Raw genomic sequence first — 26,864 nt, forward strand, 5'->3', positions numbered from 1 at the left:
TGCAAAAAAAAAAAAAAAGGGTGATGTGTTTTGTCACATGCGCTATGCCATAATTCCCACCTGACAAACTAGCTGAATCAGTGGAAAATTGCGACTTGTCAGCAGCAGAATAAACTGCCGTAATAGCTGATTAATGATCAGCACCTGTGACAGGTGCTGTACGGGACTGTAAACTTGGTTTGATTAACAGTCACTGGACGAATAAATATTAGTGACAGTCAGCGGAGAGCAAGTTTGCTTGTTTTCTTCCCTGTTAACAAATCGCACACATTAAAGTTATTGATATTTCTGTCTGAGACACTCTATTTTTTTGTAGTTATCTGGCAACATTGGCAGTGAGTTATAATAGATTGTTTCTGTTCTGCTATTTTATTTCAGAACCTAAAATTGTATTTTGACAAAATGACCTGTAGGGGTTTAAATTTACCAGGTGTAGAAGAAAAGACTAAAAAGTGACAGGATTCACACTTGCTTTAATTTATGCTCACCTGCTAGTAATCTCTGTGTGTGTACATATACACATACATACATATATTCATTGTATCCATTTACATGTATGTACAATCACTATTAAGGAATGTTCATAGTAAAAAAACCACATACATACTTTTAGGGTATGTGATGTTCACTTATTTAAAAAAATGTTTTTAATTGTCTTTTTTTTCAGAGCTGAATATTTTTCTGAAATACTGGCAGCGTGATTTCTCCCAACCATGTGTCTCCATCCCAAACTGAAAAGACCATCTTCCTGAGGCAGCTATTCAAAACTGCGGCCAGCTTGACTGCTTTTCTTGAATTGATGAGTTACGAACAGATTGGTCAGAAAGCGATACCTGTTTGAGCTGACTGATTATTAACCAAGAGTCAAATTATGTGCCTAGACAAAGTGTGAGTTATGGGAAGAACCCAGGCTCTCTCTCTCTCCTTTAGGTCATAGTAAAGGGAACCATTGACTTCACTGTACTTTTGGATTATGCAGGGAATGGTCAGGGTTGTTTTGGAATCCCAAAGATCTACTTTCAAACTTTGGTCCTACTGAGGTAGCTGTGTGAGTTTGGGTAAGTTATTTAACCTAATTTTTCAGCTTCTCAATGTAAAATGGGAGCATTTCCAGTCTATATAATAGTGTTATTGTGGGGATTAAATGAGATAATGTAGGTAAAGCACCCTAGCACAGTGTCTAGCATGAAAGTGCTCAATAATTAACAATTATTATTAACACAACCGTTTAAAATTTGAATAGTCCAAGTACCTTCAGTTTGTTTCACATAAAAATGTTTTAAGAACAACTAATGATCTTTTTTTCCTTTGCACACTCCAAAATAAACAAAACAAAACAAAACTTAATGCTCATTTATCCCTCAGTGAGAACTGAGAAAAAATGAATAGTGTGCCTGGATAGTAGATATCCCAAGGTGCTACTTTGAGTTATTTAGCTGCTTCTCAGAGGCACAAAAGTCAGAATTGATGGGGCGGGGCAGAGGCTAGAAGAGGGTGGCCTATTTCCCTCCAAATCTCTGTAATAATGTCTTCAAAAACTTCTGGGGTGATGGTAGAGACAGATCTGTGTCATGTTTACTTAGAAGAATCTCATATTCTGTAGAACTGAAATGGTAAAGCACCAAGCACAAACAACAAAAATAAAAATAACATCAGAACAAATGCATTTTGGTAATTTAGTATGTATTTATTTTGATATTAGCCATCTAACAGAGAATGAAAGTGACAAAAGAACACAGAGAGACAGTATGATGCAATTATAGTTTTTGAAACAGTGTTGAGAAGTAATAAAACTGTCATATTTCGAGGACATTAGGGAGTATGTACTTATTAGATCCCATTCAATCAATATCTAAAGCCAATTTATTTAGGTTAAAAAAATAAAGGAGGCTTACAGTTTTAGTTGTATGTATACTACTCCTAAGAAAATGTTGGAAGTAGTTTTCACAAAGAGTCAGAATGATTCTTTTTTCTTTTTAAAAATTTTTTAATGTTTATTTACTTTTGAGGGACCAGGAGCAACAGAGAATGAGCAGGGGAGGGGCAGAGAGAGAGGGAGACAAAGAATCCAAAATAGGCTCCAGACTCTGAGCTGTCAGCGCAGAGTCAGATGTGGGACTCGAACCCACAAACTGTGAGATCATAATCTGAGCTGAAGTCAGACGCTTAACCGACTGAGCCACCCAGGTGCCCCAATTATTTCTTCTTTTAATAGTGTACCTAATTCACTTTTAAATTTTAAAAGGGTGTATTATAAAACTTTCAGAAAAAATAGCAATGTTTAATACTAAAGTGTATCACTCTTGTTTGGTCATCACCAAAAACAGTTTTGTTTTTTTTTTTTCAACCACCACACACTGGAATAATCTGGAAGAAATTTTTTTAAAATAAAGTTATCAAGAGGCACCTGGGTGACTCAGTCAGTTGAGCATCAGACGCTTGATTTCGGCTCAGGTCATGATCCTTAGGGTCAAGGGATAAGAGCCCTATGCTCAGTGTGGAGCCTGCTTGAGATTCTCTCTTTCCCCTTGCCCTCTGTCCCTCTTCCCCACTTGCACTCTCTCTCTCTCTCTCAAATAAAAAAAAAAATAAAAATAAATAAATAAATAAATAAATAAATAAATAAATAAATAAATAAATATATCAGGACTCTCCACCAGATTCTCATTTTATTGGTCTTGGGGAACCTGGTGGGCATTGGCATGTTCAAAAATTCCCCAGTTGATTCTGATATATATCCAGGATTTAGAACTGGAGATAAACACACACAATTAAAAACTTATGTAGCAAGATTTAATGCATAAAGTAAAAATTCTTTCAGACTAAAAGAACTAATATTGTGAAGTGGATGTCTAGAAATTGAAGTGTATCACACGTGCGACCTTTAGTGTTATCTGAAGTTACTACTTAAAGAATCATGTTGGAAATACTTTTTAAAAGGTAATCCAATCAGAGAGAAAAAGATCTAAAAATTCAAATGGTAAGAATGATATTCTGAATTCACCAACTCACTTCATATCACTTATTAGAATTGCAGGGTCAATTGCCTTATCTCATTGGGAAAAAAAACAAAAAAACAAAAAACAAAAACAAAAACAAAAAAAAACCATTGAAGGTGGCCAGACCATTTCTGTGGCTGACTGATGAACTAGATGGTGGCAGGGCTGACTGGTGATTGTGACCTGCTTCCAAACAGATATCCTGCTACATAAATGGTGACAGAAAATCAAGAGACCAGAATATTCCTGCCATTTGGCACATATAAACATGGATTAAAAATCAGCTAATAGGCACTCTGTGTGCTTCTGTCTGTACTTTGTTATGTAAGCTTTGGACCATTCTTGTTGCATATGAGTGCATGGTTGTAGGACGGTTCATTGGTTTATCACTTCCTCGTTGCTTCTCATGGTCAGATCACCCAGGCAACCACATAAAATAAATTGGAAATGGCCTGTTTGACTAAAACACTGATATTCCAGATTATTAAACGGTTCCATTAGGGAGGTAGCTCATTCTGTGAACTTCTACATCCATGTTCTAGAATTCCTATGTTTCTATAAAGTCTTAATTAAAAATTTTAATTATTAAAGGAGTGAATTATATTTCATCAAGCTTGCTCAAAACAAAAAAAATAATGCATCTCTGGTAATTTAAAGAGGAAAGTCTTTACTAAATTAAAGTATAAAGTCTTACTTGGCACATGGGACTTTGGGGTGGGTCAACAGGGAATGCCTCACTTCAAAGAACAACTTGATCCTACTGAATTTTTCATAGTCCAGAACAAGGATAGGAAAACAATGGCCAGTGGGAAAATCTGGCCTGCCACCTATTTTTCTAAGGCCTTGCAAGCTAGGAATGCTTTTTACATTTTTAGGTGATTCAAAAACATTTAAAAAATATTTTGTGACATGAAAATTATACGAAATTCAAATTTCATTGTCCATACATAAAAGTTTTTGAAACATAGCCATGTTTACTTATTTTCATATTATCAATGGCTACTTTCTTATGAAAATGGCAGAGTTTAGTACTTGCAATAAAGACTGTACATTTTGCAAAACTAAAATATTTGCTATTTGTCCTTTCTAGAAAAAGTTTGCTTGTCCCTGCTCTAGAGTAGTGCTTCTCAAATTTTAATTTGCATACAAATGTAGGATCTTGTTAAAATATAGATCTGATTCAGTAAGTCTACAGCATCTGAGATGTGATTCTGCATTTCTAATAGGCTACCTGGTGATGCTGATTGAGAACCATACTTGAGAAGCAAGGCTATAGAACATGACCTTCACTATACAGGCTCACAAGACTGATGTCAGTCTGATCAAGAGCCGATCTTTCAGGGATGGACTCATTAACCTAGTTCACAAGACTGATGCAGAAACCTGGAAATCTAATTTACTAGTCTGTAAGGAGAAATATGATAGGGACTGATCCAGAATCTTCTGTCCCTATAGACATGCTACCTGAGATGCTGAATTAGAACAGAAGTAAAAGAAGGGACAGGAAACAGAAGGAGATGGCTATGTGTTTAGATTATTCAACGATTTCAGACGAGTAGAGATTTGCTAGCTCACTGCTACTGGCACCAGAGTAATGGTTTTATTTTATTTATTTATTTATTTATTTATTTATTTATTTATTTATTTATTTATTTTCAGAGTAATGGTTTTAAAATGTACCTGGGATTTGTTTTAATCAGGTAGGGCAAGACACACAGATACGGAAGTGATGTTATGAAGGAATAAGATCCCTAGAAATAGGAGGCATAGCATGCTATGCAAGGGGGGAGCAGCACACAGGGAGGGATTAGGGTTGGTCAGGAGGCAGAGGCAGCAAGGGAAAAACATGAACAAGGGCCTTTATTATGGTTGTTTAGGGTATGGAAGAGGCAGGATAAGCAGGTTTAGGGTTGGTTTGTTTTAATAATTTCAGCAGGCTCTGGGGTTTAGGGGTATCTCTTGGGTCTGGTACTGAGCCCTGGAGTGATTAGGGCAGGTGGATAGTGGCCCAGAGTCTAAAAGCTAGATAAAGGAGGGATTAAGGGGTATGGGCTTTGATTAGGTTGGTTTGCATATGAAAGTATAGTCTCCTTGAGTTGTTTGCTCTCTAGGAATTAGCTAGCTCTGGGAAGTGTCCCCAAGGCCCCAGACACCAAAATACCAGGAAATACAGAAACTAAAAAAGTATGATCAGTAGCGGGTCCTTGGACCAGGGCACCTTTGTCTAGGATAGTTGTGGGATGGACACTGCCTATATATACCTCTTTGTTTATTTTCTGTTTTTGTAGTTGACCAAACTCTTTTCTAATTGACACATTCTTCTGTCAGATCTGCTCATTCTTTTAGGTTATGGAGAAGCCCTTCCGGTCTGGGCATCCTACAGCCTCTTTTAGTTGATTTTGTGTGTTGATGATCAAGTTTGACATGGCTCCAATCTAGCAGATGTTAATTACCTAGTTTAACTTGGACAACGGGATTATTTTGCTCACTACCAAGTTGGAAAGGGACCCGATATAGCGCCCAAAATAGACAACACCATATTTTATATAACTTTGACTTAATATGACTATTTATACACTTGTAACGCCCTACCTCAGACTATGGAGACCTCAGTCTTTTCCAGATTGGTAATGGTAACACTTAACTGCTGTATCTGAGTGGGGGTCATTTTTTATGACTCTATGATCACCTGGAGGATGGAGGTAACATTGTGATCATCTATAAGCTTCTGTACTGTTCCTGCTTTCTGCATAGAGATGCCTACAGGCCAGAGAGAGAAAAGTTGTAGCAGCTGTTCTTTGTGCAATTAACTGCAGCATCTACAGGCTGGTTTTGAGTGATCTTTCTGGGAGTCCTGCCCTTGCCACTCTAGCCAAGGAGAATTAATTGCCTATAATGGTAGTAACTTCATTCTACCTCTCATTTTCATCACACAACAATTCCCTAGTCTTGGTTCACTGTTTATGATTATCTTACAATATTATGCCATGCCATTTTAAAGGATTTCCTTGCAAATTTCATTTTAAGTATGTCATAACTCTAAAATTACCAGGAGTAGCACTGATAGAACAAGATCTGTCTCCTCATACTAATTACTGTGTGACCATGGTCAAATTACTTCTTTTTGGCCACCAGTCTCCTCATCAGAAATAGAAAAATTTTGGATTATATGATTTCCACAAACCCCTCCAGCTTTAAAAAAAACTAAGCTCAACTGGAATGTTTCTGTAAAATATGCATAAAAATGGGTTTATTTCTTTATTGCCCCACTCTTGGCATATGCCATATGGTAGTCTGGATCTCTATTTAGCTTTAATTTCTTTTTCCTGGTGTTTTTGTAACTTGTTTAAAAGTCTGTTCCCAATTTTCTTCATCCAAAAAGGAAAAAAGTATAAAATTTTGGGGGCAGTTATCTTATTTGACTTTGTATTCCACAGCTTTTGTATAAATAGTCCATATGATAGATGTTGGCTGAATTACATTAACGTGGGAGTACCCTGAAAGCAAATTACTTTGGGGTAAAGAAATCTTAAAAGCTTGAGAGGCTGTAGCCTTGACAATAAAGCAGGACTTTGACAAACTAGTTGACTGGATGTGTGGCAACTGTTGGCATCATATTGCAGTAACTGCAGTTTATAAAATTATAAAATAGTTTTGTTTCTCTGGAAACACCGAAAGAGTAACTTGACTTTAAATTTCCTAATGGTCCATTTATTTCTGATGATTAAAGTGATTTCTGATAGTTCTATAATTAGGTTCTATCTAAATCCTGTAAGGATGAAGGAAATTTTTGCATTGAGATTGGAATTTTCACATTTTTCATGGATGGTAGGAAGGAAGAAAGTCCATCCAGAATAATGCCACTGCCATACTTATATATGCTTGGTGGGATCAGAAAAAATCTTCAGAAATGTATTTTTCTCCTCTTAATGCATTTCCACTTATGTGCAACGATTTTGATCAGAAAACTAAAATGTAGCAGCGGGTGGGAAGGGGGGAGGCACTGAATATAGAATTGGTGCCAACAGATGCAAAAATGCCATGGAAATCTTTGGCCCAGAAATAATAGCTTACCAAAATACACACACACAGTTGTTGGACTCTTGAACAGATACACAGCCGTCTGTATAGACAACAGTGCTGTTGGCCAAGAGTCCCGGAGACAGGCCAACCTCCCATCCAGATGCCACTGCCAGTGAGGAGCCATTTGGCATCTACTACTCTGGCTGCCAACCTTCTTTCCCATTCTCTGGCATGAAATTTCACAGGGGCTGCTCAAGGAAATTAAGACTCTGAAGAGTTCTGTATTAATATGCTGTAACTACGCAGTGCCACAGGAGCCCTTTATGCTATTTGAATGTTTTATCCCTTTATTTTTTTTTAAGTGTCAAAGAAACCTGATTTCTATGTATTTGCCTACAGATAAATGCAATTGCTTTGGAAATTAAGAATGATGTATTTTGATTTCTGCATGGAGCCAACCTTCCCTAACCCAGAAATAAATACCTTGAGGATTTTTAAAGCAAAAGCAATTTGAAGCACACAGCAGAAAAAGAAAGAAAGGAAGGAAAGAAGGAATGAAGGAAGAAGGAAACAAAGAAAAGAGGAAAAAGACACAAAATGTACTGATCTTTTGGGAGAGTAAAAGCAATTGCTCACATCTCTTCAGCTCTAGCAAAGTGAACACTAAAAAATCTACTGGTCAGGAGAATTTAATAAGCATAATTTTTTCCCAGTGAGAATCAAATAGGTATCAATACACTTCCACAATAGTTTGCATGTGACACCAACTTCCCAGGGGAAAAACAATCAGTACAAGCACTGTCTTCTCCCCTTGCAATGTCATCAAATTCCAATTTCTGCTTATGTGAGGTTGTACTTAGCACTAGCACCATTTAATACTTCCCAGCCCTTCCGTGAGAAGATTTACCCACTGCCTGCTTAGCCCCTCCCTCCCATCAGTGGGGCAGGCAGCCAGACAACCTGCTGAAAGAGCTGGCTTTTTTTTTCTGCAGTTACTTAACAAGAGCAAAGTTTTAAGATTCATCTGATCAAAGGGGAGACTTATCAGAGGCATAATCTCTGATGATTTTGATGAATTCAGAAACATGTCATAGTTCAAATCACATATTTTAATTTGCACAACAAATGGTACTTTTAAAGTTCTGTAGTGTCAAAATAAAACATTGAACTTCTATTTCATGCTTCAAGAGGAAAGGATAAGCATAGAGGTCGGCTTCCATGGCTTATCCTGCCTCTGCTAGCTAATTTCGCACAAATGTAACACTTGAACTGGGGAAATATTTTTTTGTGGGTGCTCATATTCTTGCTCCAATTTGTTCACAAAAGTACAATAAGCTCTTGAGATTGGCTTGTTAGAGTTTTAGTCACAGAGTAAGTGACCTTAAACATATAAGAAGCAATGTTTTCCCTGGATACTTTCAATGGGGCTGCCATACTAACTTTACTGGAAGCAACATGAATTGCTCTCAGACCTCTAAGTATCATTGACATTGATAAATCATCGGCAGAGAGACATGAACAAATGAATCAAATGCTCATCATCGCATTCAGGAAAGATAAACATTTTTACAACAAGGAATAATATATCAGGCAGCCTACTTATGTAATGCTGTGTTGCATAAAGATTTCTTGATGAGCCATACAAAACTATACAGGTATAAATTGTGTGACTGATGCATGGAAGAGACAGCTTAATCATAAAAAAGCATGTGGCCAATGTACACAGTAGAAAACATAATATTCCATTCCCCTTTTGACAAAAACAAATTTATACAGTCATTAGAGTCAAGTATAACTATTTGTTTCCCAACAGTACATTAATATTAATAAAATCTTCCATTTTTCTATTGTGTAAATGTGATGAAATTATTTTTGACTGCATCAAAGTGATGTTTAGAGAAAGTTCTTCAATAATATATAAGATATGTGGTTGTGTAGCAAAGTAATAGCTATATAAACATATGGAAAATGGCAATATTAGTTGTCTGATATTTCCTTAGGATTTACTAATTCACCAACCTAAACGAAGTCTGCTGCATTTACTTCATATCATCTTCTTTTATGATTTCACCTAGCCATAGATTTTAGAAGAAAACCAATTGCTATTTTTCTCCCTACATAATTCTTTACTTTTTGTTTCAAAGAAAGAACATGACTTATTTTTCTTTGGGAATGGTAATCACTGCAAAAAGCATCTGTCCTCTTTGTAAGTTGAGGAAAGAGGTGAAATTAATGGAAAGACAGATATTCTTTTTCCACCAACTGGTAAGAGTAGCAGCAATAGTCAGTGCTCCCTTTTCTCTCTGCCTTTTCTTTATCTGCCTTTGTGTACCAGCTTTCTCTTTATCCTTCCGTAGACCATCTGTGTGCCTACAAACATCTAGAGAGACATCAGCAGATCCCAGTAATGGCTACAACACTGCCTGGCCTTTCATCCCTGAATGAAAACTCCAAACTCTGCCAGGACTGCAAATCGTCTTCCTCACATACACGAGCTACCTGAAAGTCTTACGATACATTTTGTATTCTCAGCGGCAAGTTATAGACCTACAGCAATTATTCGCATATGCATTTTTATGCATTTGTCTGAATGTTTACAACGGCATGTTCAATTATGTTCTACAAACACTAATTTTGAGGAATGCTAACAATTTTAGTACATTTGTTAAGCACCTAGTATGTGCTTTACATGAATTTTCTCATCGAATGCTCACGAGTGGTATTAGCATTATTTCCATTTTATGGATGAGGGAAGTGAGGATTTGAGAGGTGGCATGACGTGGCTAAGCAGTTGAACTGGAATTTGAATCCCACAGTCTGACTCTGGAGATTACACCCTTAAATGGTACAGCAAAACTGTTAGGTAAAAAAGGATGTTGGGGTCAATGAATTTGGAAATACAGAGCTAAACTAAATTGAAAAACTTCTTTCTTGCACAATTTCTCAGTCAGTCATTGAGTCTCTAAGGTGAAATATAACACACAGTATTTCCTAAACTTACCAAACCCCATCGATCACTCAAGTGCTTGGAGCATGAGCGCCTAGTTTCAGATGCCAGTTTTGCCACTGGCTATGTTTGTAACCCTGAGCAAGTGATTTAACTTATTAAGTTACTTAATCACCAAAAGAAGATTGAACTATATTTAGCAAATTGTACCTACCAAGACAGAAGAATGGCCAACATGTCTCTGAGTAAATTTTCAGAAAGACTGGAAATGGGATTTTTCATTAATATTCAGGTTAGTGAATGAGAAATATTTAACCGGAGTGTCTTTTTTTTTTTTTTTAGAACAGTTTAATTAACCAGTGTTTGACTTTTTCCTGAGACCTTTCTGATTTAAAGTTTTTCTATCTTTTAAAGTTTTTCAGGTATTTACATTAAAAAGGAGGTAATAATAATTACAATCATGTCCTAAGTAATTAGTGCTTTTTATAATAATAATTTCTTTGGATGTTTGTATTATTTACTCTAGTTACCTTTTCATAATATTAAATATGGGCTTTTTAAGTGTGTGCATATATACATACATATATATATATATATATATGTATATATATATATATATATACACACACACACACATATATATACATATATGTCTATACACATAAAGGAGTAGGGCAGAGTTCACTAAACCTTATTGGTATTTTTTTCACAGTGCCACTAGGCCAAAGGAAATATTTAATAGTTTCATTTATTAAGCAGTAAGGTTCCAAAGAACTTAATAAATATTTATGTTTTAACAACTTCGCAGCCTTTGCAAAAAATACTACACATAAATTAAAAGAAAAATATTTTTATTTTATTCTTTTATACATTTTTATTTATTTTTTTTAAGAGAGAGAGGGAAAGCACAAGTGGGGGAAGAGGGGCAGAGGGAGAAAGAGAGAGAGAATCTTAATCAGGCTCCATGACCAGCATGGAGCCTGACACGGGGCTTGATATGAAAGACCGTGAGATCATGACCTGAGCCAATATTAAGAGTCAGTGCTCAACTGACTGAGCCATCCAGGCACCCCTATTTTTATTTTATTCTTGAATAATCACAATTACTTCCTAATGGGACATGTGCACCTGTTGGCTGCTATAAAACTCCTCAATCTTTGGAATCAGATTGGTTCCCATCTTTCCTATTTCCTGTTCCACATTGATTTTAGTATGGTACTTGCTTTTTATCAAAGCAAGCACAGAAAACTCTGCTTTGCAAAGATATGAGGTCGCCAAATGGGAAGCAGAACAATCTAATGTTGAAGCTATGGACCACCTAGAGCTGGTAGTTTGCACTGTGTCTGTATTTCCCCCCCAAATAGAAAATATCCTACAGTATTCTCTGTGAGTTCACTAGGGCACTCTGAGATACTGTAGTACATAGTTTGGGAATTATGGTGTTAGAGTACTATATATGATATCCTATCTTTTAACATAAAAGTATTTAAGTATTTAAAGTGTATTATATATGCATCTGTGTATGTGTGTGAGAGAGAAACCCTGTTATTTAAAAATCAAACTGACTGTAGCCTTTTCCATTTTTGAAGAAAGGTGGCTTAATTCAGATGAGGAGAGCAAAACATCTTTAGGCTATTCTTTTCCCTTTTTAGTGGAGGGAAGAAGGAAGGGTGAGACCCAGTAGAAGAATGAGTCTGTTGATATGCAATGGGACACCAGAACCTAATTTAAAATAGACTAAAAAGAACTGAACTGCTCTGCATAACAAAGCAAGCAGTGGAGTGAAAGTAAGAGGGCGATATGCAACATGATAGGAAACAAGATCTCCAATCAGTACAAATGGCTGAGCAGATTTTTTAAGAATAGTGAAATCTGATATTCTACTTTGTTATGTTACTGGGTTATGAACCCAAATCATCTCCCCAAAGTTTCAGTGTAGTTTGCTCCATACACATGCCTTATGTGAGTGGGTTTTTTGGTGAAAATCAAAGAGGGCTGAGGTTTACCCATGGATCAGCCCAGAAGAGACACTAGGAAGTGGTGATGTATGCGTGACATCGAGAACTCCATGGGGATAGGCTTTCAATGTCAGAAGTGACCATAACAACCCACTCCCCAGGAATACCCAGAAAGCTTGGGTAGGAGGATGGGAGGCTTGACAAGAGATGTTGAGAGGCTCGCTTAAGGTTTGGTAGATCATGAGACACTGAGCAAGGGCCACAGCCTGGGGATAGAGGGAACATGTCATTAACGTAGAAACTGTTGATCTAGTAGGAAGAGCTGAGATTGGAGACTATCTTTGGTGAGTCAAGAGACTCAGTTCCCATTGGAGGGCCAGCACAAATGTGTCATCTAGATCCATAGGCAGAAGTGGCATAAATCATGACATAAAAAAAACAGAACTGTTCAGGCTAGAAGCAAAGATTTTATACCAGATACTTGACAGAATCAGAGTGATTCCTTCCTTTTACTCAGCCTAATTTTGGTACTGCTAGATAAACAATGATGCAGAAGTTTCACTACTTCAAGAGACCCAGACATGAGGCAAAGAGTTGTTTTACAATAGTTTTTCTCCACTCAAGACATTATAATATCCAAAATCCTTCCAGGATTAAAACAACTCAAAAACTAGGCAGTGAAGGGAACTTCCTCAACATGACAAAGGGCATTAATGAAAGCACCAATGGCCAATATATTCAGTGGTAAAAGACTAAAACTTTTCTCCCTAAAGATATGAACAAGATAAGAATGCCCTGCTATTCAACACTGTATTAGGAAATTCTAACCAGAGAAATTATACAAGAAAAAAGAAACTCAAAGAGGGAAAATAAAATAAAACTATCTCCATTGACAGATGACATGATCCTACGTATAGAAAATCCCAAAAAATATAAAAGAAAACTACTACAGCTAATAAACAAGTTTGACAAAGTTGTAGAATATAAGATCAACCAACAAAATTAGTTGTGTTTATATATGGCAAAAATGAACAATCTGAAAAGAAAATTAAGGAGGCAATTCCATTTACAATAGTACCTAAAAGAATAAAAGACCTAGCAATAAATTTAACCAAGAAGGTAAAAGACTTCTACACTGAAAACTACAAAACATTGCTGGAAGAAATTAAAGATGTAAATAAATGGAAAGACATCTCATATTCATGGAGAAAAAGCCTTAAAATTGTTAAGATGTCAATACTATTCAAAACTATTTATAGATTCAATGCAATTTGCATAGAAATTCTAACAGCCTTTTTTCCCCCAGAAATGGGAAAGCCAATTCTCAAATTCATATAGAATTGCAAGGGACCCAGAATAGCAAAAACAACCTGGAAAAATAAGAACAAAGTTGGAGGACTCACACAAAATAAGTTTGAACTCTCATATGCTGCTGGTAAGAATGTAAAGTGGTACAGTGGCTATGGAAACCAGTTTAGAGGGTCCTCAAAAAGATAAAGCACATTATACAGCAATTCAGCTCCAAACAGGATTCACATACTTGTATGCACTGCAGCATTATTCACAATAGCCAAATAGTTGAAACAACCCAAGTGTCCATCAACAGATGAAAGGATAAACAAAATATGGTACATACATTCAATGGAATATTATTTGGTCATAAAGAGGAATAAAATTCTGATATATACTACAACATGGATGAACCTTGAACACATTATGATTGGTGAAATAAACTAGACACAAAAGTATAAATATTGTATGATTCCACTTATATGAAATATCTAGAATAGGCAAATTTGTAGAGACAGGAAGTAGAATAGAAGTTACCAAGGACTAGGCGGGAAAGAGGAGAAAATAGGGAGTTAATGCTTAACAGGTAGAGTTTCTATTTAGGGTAATGAAAAAGTTTTGGAAATAGATAGTAGTGATGGTTACACAACATTGTGAATGTAATTAATGCTGATGAATTATATAGTCCATCAACGGGATGAATGGATAAAAAAGATGTGGTGTATATACACAATGGAATACTACTTGGAGATGAAAAAGAATGAAATCTTGCCATTTGCAACAACGTGGATGGAACTGGAGGGTAGTATGCTAAGTGAAATAAGTCAGAGAAAGACAGATATATGATTTCACTCATATGTGGAATTTGAGGAACTTAACAGAAGACCACAGAGGAAGGGAAGGAAAAATAAGATACCATCAGAGAGAGAGGCAAACCATAAGAGACTCTTTAAAAAAAATTTTTTTTTAATGTTTATTTTTCAGAGACAGAGAGAGAGAGAGATAGAGCATGAGTGGGGGAGAGGCAGAGAGAGAGGGAGACACAGAATCTGAAGCAAGCTCCAGGCTCTGAGCTGTCAGCACAGAACCTGACATGGGGTTTGAACTCATGAACTGTGAGATCATGATCTGAGCTGAAGTTGAACGCTTAACCAACTAAGCCTGCCAGACACCTCAAACTAGAAGAGACTCTTTTTTTTTTTTAATTTTTTTTTTTTTAACGTTTATTTATTTTTGAGACAGAGAGAGACAGAGCATGAATGGGGGAGGGTCAGAGAGAGAGGGAGACGCAGAATCTGAAACAGGCTTCAGGCTCTAAGCTGTCAGCACAGAGCCTGACACGGGGCTCGAACTCACGGACCACGAGATCATGACCCGAGCCGAAGTCGGCTGCTTAACCGACTGAGCCACCCAGGCGCCCCAAGAGACTCTTAAATACAGAGATCAAACTGAGGGTTGACAGGGATGGGGTAAAGGGGTGATGGGCATTGAGGAGGGCACTTGTTGGGATTAGCACTGGGTTTTGTATTTCAGTGATGTATCATGGAAATCTCTTGAAGCCAAGACTACACTGTACAACTTGACATTTAAAGAAAAGTTAAAATTGCAAATTTTATGTTATATAGGTCTTACCACAATAAAAAAGGGAAAAAAATTGGGCAGTATTATTTAGGGGAGCTGAGGGAACAGGTAAGTATCAGAAAAATTAATCTGTGTTTTAAGGGTGTTAGAATTCTTAAGATGGGAAAATCTGAATAAATCAGTCAAAAAACTCGTTAGTGTATACAATTCAGACATTGGATAACAGTTTCAGGTCCCTATTTTCTTCTTTTGCCTAAGTCTAAGTATATGTATATTCTCTAAATTGCAAATAAACTGGATATTTGCTTCAAAGACATGTGGAGGCACTCTAGCAATTTTTGATTGACAATAATGACATCCATTGTTTCATTGGAGGAACTAATTGGACAAATCACACTTAGTTCTTTGGTTGTGACATTAAACAGAAAATGGGGAAACTTTTGGACAAATACTTCCCACAAAAAAGTTGCAAGCATTGTCCTTCCCATGAATTCAATATTGTTACATTTTTCTTTTTGAGGGATGTGAATATGGAAATTACTATGACTCCTTGAAAATACTAACCATCATCGTATATTGTTTTCCTTATTTTTGCCTCAAGAGGCTCTATAAAAGAGTGTTTGATCAAGGATTCCTTAAAACAGATTGTGATGTAGATCTGGTTATCTGGGACCTAGGAGTTGAAATGAAGGACTTTGGGGCCACAAAACAGGATGTAGGTGGTGCCAGGGTGGGCTCTGTAGGAGGGAGCTGGACCAAGTAGGTGAGATCCAGCTACTGGGTGCCAGAGCAGTGGGTCATCTGCTGGGGGAGGTGGGGTGATGAGTATCAAAGCCGACATGAATAGTGAGTCAATCTCTTGTTATCTATTGGAAATCCTGCATAAGGAATGAGATAGATTTAAATAAATGAGTAATAAATAATTCATGCTTCCTGCTTGGGGTTGAACATAAAGCTAAACCTACTGGTGGAGGCAAGAAGGCAGCCTGGACTAAAGGAACATGGTATAGGAAGAACCACATTCTTACGCATGTGAAAACATATTGTCAGCATTATGAAGCACTAAACAAACCTTAGGGTTCTGGCTATTCATGGATGTGAAATTTAAGACCTATTCCTCAGTAGAAGGTTCTGGTCATTCTGAGAGCTCTGATGGTGAAGCAACCTCATTTGTCATTACACCACTGAAAAATGACGAGAATTAGGGTCTAAAGAGGAAAAACAAAAGTTCAAATGGTCATGTTTTTAAGCTAGAAAAAAGGAAATCTCTCTGGTTTTAATCACAAATTTTAGACTTTTTAAAAATGGGCTTATCATTTGACGTCTTTGGGAAAAACCTACAAAAATAAAGAACGTGTCTTGTATAGCATACCCCCAAATAGATATGGACCTGTCCTCATAAAGAAGGATATTTGGTGCAAGTGCTTATTTGCTGTAGCAGTCAAGAGCTAATATTGAGAATTTATCATATGCTAGAAGGTGTCCTAGGTACTCCAAGTGTGTCAAGTTATGTAATGCTCACAATAACTTTGTCTTCACTAGGTACTACCATTTTGCCCACCCTAGAGATAAAGAAATTGAAACCAGGAGAGGTCAAGTAATTTGCCCAAGGGTCCACAGCAAATCCCAGAGTTTAAATACCAGCAGTCTGGTCCAAAACCCACTCTCCAAACCACTGCATTATTCTCCCTTTCACAACTAAAGAGAAAGGTCTCTCGTGGTGAAGAGAAGTGGTGCCAAATCATTGTCTCCAAAACATGACCCAAAAGACAATGGCCCCTCAACATGTTTCATGGCCAAACAAGGGTTCACTGGTGAAATGCTGAACATTATATTTCTTTCTTCCTTACACCCACTGCAGGCTCTAATAAAGGCTCTAATAAATTTTGTCATTAATACATCTTTTTATCATTTGTTTCACCCAGCACAGGATCTTTACTTGTATAATATCTTATTACTCTTACTCAGAATCAGTAGTTTATAAATTGTATGTGGGAAAGTGTTGCATTAAAATATAAAAATGCTGCTCTAATAACTGGTCATGTTACAAAAATAACCATTGCTAATTGTTTCTTTGACTAATGTAAACCTGGAATCTTACTTTTGAGAAATCATATGAAGTTAGCAAGGCAAACTAGATTTGGTGAATGGGCCTTAAAGTTAAAACCTTACGTGTGCCTCAGTCAGAGAAATACTATTCAAATGAAATTTTTCTTTTTCCCAGGTTACAGAGATCTATTTTCTATCTTCTTTGATTTTGTTTTACTTTCCCTATATTATTTTGGTCCTATGCTAGTCTATATTGGCTTTGGCCACTATATTTCAGGACCCCTTTACTGTTTACAGATTATTTTTGGACTGTGCTAATGAAATCTCTCAAAATTCACTTAAAGGAGCATAAATTCACCAAATGATCTTCATGAAAGTTTGCTCTTTCTAACACAAAAAAATATAAGTGACTTGTCTTATTAAAACTGTGTAGTGACTCTGTGCTCTATGACATGCTATCATGATGGAAGAGAGAGGGGTTAGCGTCTTCCTTTTTAGCTAAAAGAGTAATATCTGAATTGGTTGTTGAGTTGAAATGTATTTCTCCAAATGGCCAGAAACATAAGCATTATGAAACCCTCCATCCTCTGTACGACTCCCACCCCCATAGCCTTCTGTCCATTTTGTCAGAATTTGTCTTCTTAAATCTGCTTTATTCTGCATGTGCAGTCTTTACATTGCTTTCCATATGACTAATCTTACTATTGGATAACACATGATAGTTTCTTTCTTAATTATGTGATACTATCTCTCCACCAATGTTCTGACAGCTTTATTACTGCCAAAATCAATATTTCTTTTCAGAAATGAATTTAAGAGACACAAGTTCCAGGAGTGAGTATAAAAAGAGGATAGATCCCAAAAGCCACAGAAATAAATCAGTGCATTTTTTTTGTTTGTTTGTTTTGAGATGGTGGAAATTTTCAGGACCATGCATGCCTCCATATTTCTTTAAAGTAATATGTTCACTTACATGTACAGAGTCGTGCCCTGCCATAGCCCCAGTTGGGATTTCTACAAAGCAGTTATATGTCATGTGTCCACATGCATGTAGATAGGTGTTTACATGTTTATAAAATGCAATAATTTTTAAAGGTAAATCAGTGATACCTATCACCCATAAATCTACCAACAGAAAACAACTACTATTAATAGTTTGGTGACTTTCCTTTCAATTATTTCTACCATGCCTTTGTCAGCATTGGATATAGCATTAAACTTTTTATTGCTATTGTTAACTTCACAAATTAAAACATTTTCCCCCTTAAATTCCCATTTCTTTAGTTATTATGTAGCCTGAGCATTTCTCATAACCAAGTTACTAGCTCTATTTCTTTTTTTCATAACCTTTTTCCATATATTTTTGCATGTTAATTTGTTAATAGTGTTTTTTTTAAGACAGATTGTATTTGAATCTTGGTTCCACCATTTATGTGAAAATTAGGCAACTTGTTTAAGCTTTTTGCATCTTTGGCTTCTCATCTATGAAGTGAGGTTAATAACATCCACTTTCTAGTGTTCTTGTACATATTAAATGAGTCAATATATATAAAGCACTGTCTAGCTATGGCAGATGCAATATTATGGGTTCACTACCCAAGGAACCCATGGGTTCCTTGCCATGGAGGTAAACTACATTCCCCTGTTCCTCTAGAATCTAGGTGAGGTCACAAGACTACATTTCACCAATGGAATGTAACAGAAGTGATATGTCACTTGTAGGTTGGGGCAGGTAAAAGTCCTCTCTATTCCATCCAAAATATAGAAGAGACTTTGAGGTGACAAAGTTGCAGGTTGGAAAGAAGGTGTCTTCTTGAATCATCACTTAGAGAAAAGCCACAAGGAAGAGCCATATGACCCATATAAGATTCCACTGCTATCTATTAGATTTTTTTTTTATTAAGCCGCTGTGGGGGTTTAGGGGTTTACTGATTGTAGTAGTTAGAGGGATTTACCCTGTATTACATTTGTATGGGGAAAAAACACTTAAGGAATGGAAGCTATTCTTCTCCTTCTTCTTCTTTTCTTCTTCTTCTTCTTCTTCTTCTTCTTCTTCTTCTTCTTCTTCTTCACAATGAAAATGAATGGCCAATGTCAACTTTAGACTTGAATCATACTTAATATTAACTGACCAAAAGAACTAAAACAATTTTATTCTGACTCTGAAAACTTTTCTCCTTACCCCACTTTAAAAAAAGTAAACTCTGAATATCCTCAGAAGACTGTGTTTACAAGAAGTGTGAAGAAGCACAGTATTTTAGATTTTACTATAATTAGCTAAATTTCTTTAAGATCTCCACCTATCCTGAACTCCTTAAAACCACTGGCTCTTATTCATCTGAATGACTGCTTTTATGAAACGGAAATGAGTACAATACATTGGTAGACGGTACTAATTAGTACAGTTTGATCATTACTCATAAATCTGCTTGGACATAACTTTGGGTATTTATAAACTAACGAATTTAAGTGCATGGACATGCATCCTGTTAAAGTAATTTGTTCACAGACACTGAATAGATATAAAATGTCTAAAATAATACTAGGTAGAACAATTTAACTTCATTCAAACCCCTCACCCCCACATACTCCATGTATATTCTGGAAATGAGAATTTCTAAGTGCTCTAATATTGAAATATTTTATTACTCTTCTTAAAAGTTTTACATTAGAAATCCATCCATTGGCTAATGTTTTGCAACTCTGATAGTACCCAGCTGAGTTAATGGAAGGAGTCAAAGGGTAAAGGAAAGTGCTAGAATGGTTCTTCTTGGTTGAATTGTGTTTTTTTGGGGAGCTCTGGGAGATTCTCCCACTTTTTCCTTCAACCTCCAGTTCCTTCCCTTCTCATCTCTTCTACTTTTTTTTCTTTCCCAGATTTTTCAAAAAGGAAAAATGACCCAAAGGTCTTTCTTATATACTTAGGTGACGGGAGGCTAAAATCTTTATTGTTCCCTTTCCCTGATTTCCTCAAGTACAGTCATGACTAATTATGAAAATGGGAGTGAGGAGGATCTCTCGTCAGCAAATGAAGCATACTTGAGATCAATGTGTTTCCCAATACACAAAAAGGCACCCCAACCTTAACTTAAAACACCAAGCATAAGTACTAGGCACAATTCCTAAAATGGGTAATCGCATCTCCATATTAATGTCTCATTTGACCATCAGAGCAGCCTTCCTTGTGAGACTGGAAGAAAATAATATTATCTTCCTTTTATTGAAGAGAATACATGTTCAAATATGATAATATTGGTAAGAGCCCATGTGTAATGCTTAAACCTGTCTCCTGACTCTACTATGCTAATCGTCAGATACACCAAAAAATATGGAGAATGTATGATGGCCAGGTGCCACTTAAATGCTGTGTGACTTCGGGCAAGTTACTGAATCTTTCTGTTTCCTCATCTTTAAAGTGGGGATAATACCAACTTTATAGGCTTGTCAGAGGATTGACTTAACTTTAATAGAGTCCTGAGAACAGAGCGTATCCAGTATGTATTCAGCAAGTATAAGCTGATATAAAACATAATGTGGTAATTATTACTAGTATTTCAAATTAGTAAGTGGAAGAATTTGGTTTTTAAAATAAGGTGTAACTCCATCCACATCTAGTGCTTTTTTAATCATAGAACACTTGTCTTAGATCACCTCACTATTCCTCAGAAGTCAACTAGGTGTAATCTAGCACCACAGAAACACACAATTGAATAAAATTAGTAATATGTATTAAATAAATATCATTGATTTAGTACTCCAATGCTAAGTAGCTACTTAAAATTATAAGCATTACTAAAGTACACAGTATTTTTATTCATCATAAATAATTTATATGCAGCAAAATTCATCCTCTTAAAGTGTACAGTTCTGGGTTTTGACAAGCACATACGGTTGTATAATACTATCCTAACCAAGGCATAGAACAGTTTTTAGAGTTTATTTTTGAGTAAAAATTTATGTGAATATTCTATAAGGAATTTTTGTAACATTAGAAGCCAATATAAGCATATTTCCTTGATTCAGGGACTTCAAAGTTATTTGAAAATTGGATAATAATTCTCAGTCATTTGTACACTGATTCAAGAAGTATTTACTGACTTCTTCCTATATGCATAGCATTGTGCTGTTGTCTATGAAGATGAGGAGAAAATATAACAGTTTTCTTTAGTATTTCTACCTCAGTGCTAATAGATTAATCAAGAGAGGGAAATAATACAGATTTTCCTACATTCATTCTTAAAAGAGGGCATAAAAAGTGTCAGCACCTCTCTAATTAGCATGTATTAAAAAATTATAACTCCTCCCCCAATAAAATCTACAACTCAGTTTAATTCCTCAAATATTTGTGGTAGACAACCTATCATTGGGTGGACATAATCCTTATCCTCAAGCAGTCTGTAGTAGGGTAGAGCAGATAATTACAATACAAGGCAGAAATCAATCAGAAGTATAAAATTATATGTATTAAGAGACACATGGGGGGAATATTGAGGTGGGAGAATCAATAACGGCTTTATAAAAGGGGTAGTATTTAAGCAGGGTCTTTAAAAAGAGGTAAAATTTCAACAAGTGCTATTCATAGAGAGAGGAGAAAAGCTTGGTATGCTATAAAGCTGCTGCATTGTCCAATACGGTAGCCACTACCCATGTGTGGTTATTTAAATTTCAATGAAAATAAAAATAAAAATAAAAATACAGCTCCTCAGTCACACTAGTCACATTTCAAATACTTAATAGCCACAGGCAACTAGTGGCCACTGTATCGGACAGGATAGAGTAGAACATTTCCATCATAACAGAAAGTTCTATTGGATAGTGTTTCTATAGAAGCAATGACAATGAAAGGTCAGAAGGTGGGAACAATGAATTACCCAAATCTCTGTTCAAGCCTTTGAACAAAATACCAGAAATAATGGTATATCCATGTTTTTCCTCCCCAAATATAAATTGGAAATATAAGCCTATGTAAAGATCAATGACTCATTTGTTTCACTGGCTGCTCTGGTTCAATAATCATGCTGAGTTCATACTATAAATCAATAATGAAGACATAAGACTTAACAGGCCTATCTAATTGCTCCATCTATCTGAGCATGCAGATCATAGTGGCTGAAAGCCAGGTCCTAGGACCCAGCCAAGTGTGGGTGCTGCTGTTTTTTCTGGCAGATTCCTGTTAGCTCACTGGGTCCAAGCTGAATGGCTTGGGCCTGTCATAGTTGCAGTCCCCTAAGAACATGCTCATTGTTAAATCATTGCTTCTTCTTTTGGGAAGTAGTGACAGTATCCATTGCAAACCTAAAGGCAGGTAGAGGTATGAGGAAGCTATAACTCAGAGAAACAAATTCTGCCACATGAATATGGATGAAATGGGCGATGTGTGACTGCAGTCATTGATAAACTTGTAAAGCCGCAGACTTTAGCCTTTTGATAAGAGCTGTTGTCTGCTGTGTCTGAAGTGTGGTTTGGCTAAACCACACAAGGTTGTAGTGCTGTTTTTATAAAACCAGTCATGTCATCACTTCCCTGGGGTCCAAATGGATGGTGTGTAGGACCAGAAAACCATGTATCATGGCTTTATTCTTTATCCATGAGAGTCCAAAATGTGTGCCTTCATTGGTTTGGAAAAAAAGTTTAGAAAATCAATTATCTGAGAAAATCAAAGGCAGCCACAAATACACTGAATTCGTATCTTTTGGTTGGGTGGTCCCACTTAATTTTAGATTCAATCATTGCTTACAACTTGACTTTGAGTCCTTTAAAATATTATTCAATAATAATTGACTTTTAATGTGCATATTTGTTTTTGGACACCATCACTGGTGTCACATTTTATTTACACATGCTCATTAAACAGCAAATAAGTGTCTTCTCTTAAAAGGGCTTAACAGTACCAGGAAAAGGTGGGGGGAAAACCCAGCAAGATATTAACTTTAAATAATTACTTTTCAAAAGTGAGATATATTATATGGGTAATATACATCCTATAGATACATATGCACTTACTTGTTTTTCTTATGAGGAAGCTCATACAGCCATATTCTTCCTCCAAAGACTGGCATTTAGAAGAGCCATCTAAGCCATCTTGCAACACTGTTAACATATAATCACCTATTTTCATATAATGTCAACCATTAGAGTGTCAAGGGAAAACATGAAAGTAAGAATCTGCATATCAAGAAAACCTATATAAATACAGGTTTAATATTTTTCAGTTAATTAGTTTTTTTTAAGTGCTTAAAAAATTATACATGGGTTTCAATCATCTGATGCTTTTTGCCTTCACGTTTGGTTGGACTATTCCCTCAGTGAATTCAAAAGACTGAAGGAGAAATTATTTGTCTTTTTGGGACAGTCAAATAAGGGAAAAATGGTTAATCTCAGTTTTCTTTATTTTCAGAAGGCCTCTATGTTTCATAGGTGGGGAAATCATACTGATGACTCAACCATCCATAGTGTTATTTTGCTGTTTCATGCTACCTCAGTGGAAAATAACAAGTCTAATTTTTACCTCCTGCACGATAAAAAAATCTATTACTTTTATTGAGGAACCTACCGCTGGAAGAAACTCATTTATTTCAGGATAATCTGGTTCTTAAAATATTATTGATAGCATTTATGTTTAACTGGATTGCAAGAACAGAATACACACAAGTCATTTGGTTCCCAGTTTTATAATTTTGGCTTCCGTACCTTATTTAGACAAGCTTAGGCTTCCTTTGCTTGGCTATGACAGACATTTTAGAATATCTCTGGACTCATGAATATAAATAGTTGTGCAAAAATAAATTTTATAAAACCAGAGCTGGTAACAAAAATTACCTAGAGATCAACAACTCTAAAAGAATCTAGTGTCACATTCCTTAGAATGTCAGATTAAACTAACATGTGCCAGTCAATATTGCTACACTGCGACCCTTGATGCCTCCTAAGCAAAACTATTAAGTCCAACATTCTCTCCTGTAAGCACTTATCTGTAAGGATGGCTAACATGTCCTCTGAAGCAGATATTGAAACTGATTGGACAATAGGTAGATACCAGACAGGGGCCTGGGGGCCGACCTCTAGAAATAGGGGGAGAAAATCTTAATCTGCAACACAATGCCGTTCTCTTGAAACCCTATCATTTTCACTTCCCATGTGTCTGCTGCCTGACTGTGAATGGATTTGAAAAGGAATGGTTAGTGCTGAAAATTGGATCAGAGCTAACATTCTCTCATTTTTATCAGCAGCTGCCAAAGGTCATCTGACATAATAGCTGATGAATTCAAGCCCAGTGGATTTCATTTGCAATTTTCAATTTACTGAGGCCTCCAAACCCCACGGTGATAAAAGCTTCCCCTATCGTGGCCTGTCACAAACATCAAGAAACTGCACAAACCCACAAGAAAGAAAAAAGAGAAAGCTGTGCATCCTCGCAGGTACAGATAAGGAGAACAGGAAGAAATGGTATCATGCGGGAAGGTACGGAGCAGCTTGTGTGGCTGGTTCTCTAAATGCCAATTGAAAGGAAAAGACTATGAAGAACAATCAAATAACTTCCACAGAATAACATCATGTTTCTTTGGGGCTTTTGTGTGAAAATTGCCTTCTAATCTCTTACTTGACAAGTCCCCAAACAAAACTGTAAGCATAAATATGCAAACAAATAAATGAATAAATAATCCTTTCTTATTTGGTCATGGGAAAAAAGCACACTCAGTGTATGTCGTATTTACCATACTTTTGATTCACAAAATGCATGCTTGTAAAGGATATTGTATCAAGGAAATGTCGGTCAGCCCTAAGAAATCATTTATTTTGTTACAGAGATATGGTAGATCCTTTGATTGATTTGCAAGGGCAGTCAAAGAACTGACAGAGCAACTACTTGTAAGTGGATCTAGATACAGTGTATATATATCACAGATGTATTAGCAAAAAAAAAAAAAAAAAAAAAAAAAAAAGAAGGCCATTTTCCCCCTTGTAGCACTATTGGCAGTGAGCTTAGGCAGGATCAGGGACTGAATCCTGCTCCCAGGAATTGTTCAAATTGAGTAGACCATATGCATGCTCCATGGAGAATGGCAAGTTTAAAAGCTGAGCAGTCCATTTCCATCCTATCCAACTTGTCTCATACCATAGCCAAGAAAAAAAAAAGGAAAGCAAAGAGATGTTTGAGGTGTAGCTGCTGGGAGAATTTAATTTCAGACATGGATGTCTGGATTCCATTCCTACCAAATAGAGTCAGAAAGGCTTATGAAATTGGTCTAATGAGGCAAGAGGACTTGGCAGTAGGCATCTACCAACTTGCCTAATGACAAAATTTTTCATGACAGTTGACAAGAAAACCCAGAATGACATCAACAGGACTAGGATATTAACTTCATCTATGTGTTGGTAACTGTGAGACAATCACAACTTGGAAAGGAAAAGAGAATAATTCCTGGTTGAACTGATGTAATTGTGAGCGATTGACTAGTGTAGAATTATTCTTTAAATTGTTACAGCAAATATATATATATATATATATATATATATATATATATATATATATAGGCTATTCATCATAATTGAATCCTTAGTTCTTAAAATTAAATTATTTCTTAGGATTTTCTATTGCCCCAAAATTTAATGACCTTTTAATTCTTCAAAGTTTCAAAATAGAAAAATGGTTCCTTCAGTAGCTAAAGACAGGAATTAACATTCTTAAATGAGGGGTATAAAGTTTTATTCTTAAGCTACAGAAAATATGGAAGATAGCCATATTTTTGCATTTTTGTAATTTTTTTCTCCCACACAAAATTGTCAGAAAGCCACTTTTCAAAGGTTACTTTTCTCCACCCCCCTTTTAAAGTTACTATAGGTTCAAAGAGAGCTCTCCCTATAATTTGCAGTTTCTATGGGTTCTCTTTGGATTGATAGCATAATACAGAAACCCTGGTAGTGGTAAAAGATTATTTAATGGGGTCTTAATTTAATCAGTCCTCTAAAATACACACATAACTTGGTGAGGGTTTTTTATTATCTCTGTTCTTCTATGGCAGTGATATAAGGCAAGCTGTACCAATTGGTCTGTAGTCACATAGCAGAAAGGTTAATCTCTTTTATGTTCCTTCTATTAGAAAGGCAGATCTTGAATCTTCAAGGCAGAGTCCTAAATTGTTCTTGTAGACTGGTTCAGAGAGATTGTTCTTTCTCATGCCCTATGGCTAATTACATTCAGTCAGGCCAGAACATTCCACATTTCATCAATTAATTATTTCATTCCTTCATCTAGCATTTATTTAGTACCTACTAAGTATAGGACACTATGTCAAGAACTATGAATGAGACTTGCCCTACTTTCAAGCAGTTTACAGAAGAGTAGAATACAAAATATTTTAAATCTGTTTTCTCCCCCTCCCCCAGAATTGAGATTGTGTTATATAGCTATAAAAACTTTAGGGGGGTGATGTCACCAGGAACCTGACATGGATTAGCATCTTGACTTCCTTCCCCCTCCCAAGAACAACTAGCAACTATTCAAGAACATAACACCACTGAGAGAATCGTAGAGCATGGGGATGAGGCTGAAGCAATCCCCAACCACAGAGATCACGACAGATTGCATTGGAACAGTAAGAAAAGCAGTTACACACTGGTTGCATTGCCCCTCCCCGAGGCCAGCACAGCACTATGCAGAGAGGTCTTTCCTGCAACTCCAGCTCCTCCAGCTCCAGTGGGAAAAGAGAACTCTAGGAGGACAACCAGCCATTTCCCTAGCATTGTGGATCACTTTGTGGGAGTACTACTCTGCTCTTGCCCCACAGGGATTGCAGTGGAATCTTCAGGGCTCAACCCCCGGGAATCTGATTGTGACAGAGAAGGGAGGGAGGGGCTTGCAACAATTAGCATGCAAATCTTGGCAGACCAAATTCATACATGTAATGCTCAAGTAATAATCACAACCAGCAACTTTGCTCATCTGTGAAACCAAGTCAGTGGTGTATTCTGACCAGGGAAGTCAGTGGGGTACAGATATACTTGATTTAGACCCCA

The 26,864-nt window shown here is 36.4% G+C and overlaps 1 long non-coding RNA gene across 4 annotated transcripts in view; it reads left to right on the forward strand.

Moving 5' to 3' along the window:
* LOC122229995 overlaps positions 1-24,484 on the forward strand; it is a 36,032-nt gene extending 11,548 nt beyond the window's left edge. For 2 of the 4 annotated variants that reach the window (XR_006207236.1, XR_006207234.1), the window contains 2 exons: positions 668-1,058; positions 24,074-24,484. This is a non-coding gene — a long non-coding RNA (uncharacterized LOC122229995). The remainder of the gene's footprint in view (positions 1-667; positions 1,059-24,073) is intronic. The other 2 variants (XR_006207235.1, XR_006207237.1) reach the window with 2 other exon arrangements.
* Positions 24,485-26,864: the final 2,380 nt, after the last annotated feature.

The sequence above is a fragment of the Panthera leo genome, chromosome C2, assembly GCF_018350215.1.
Source record: "Panthera leo isolate Ple1 chromosome C2, P.leo_Ple1_pat1.1, whole genome shotgun sequence".
NCBI classification, from domain to species: Eukaryota; Metazoa; Chordata; class Mammalia; order Carnivora; family Felidae; genus Panthera; species Panthera leo.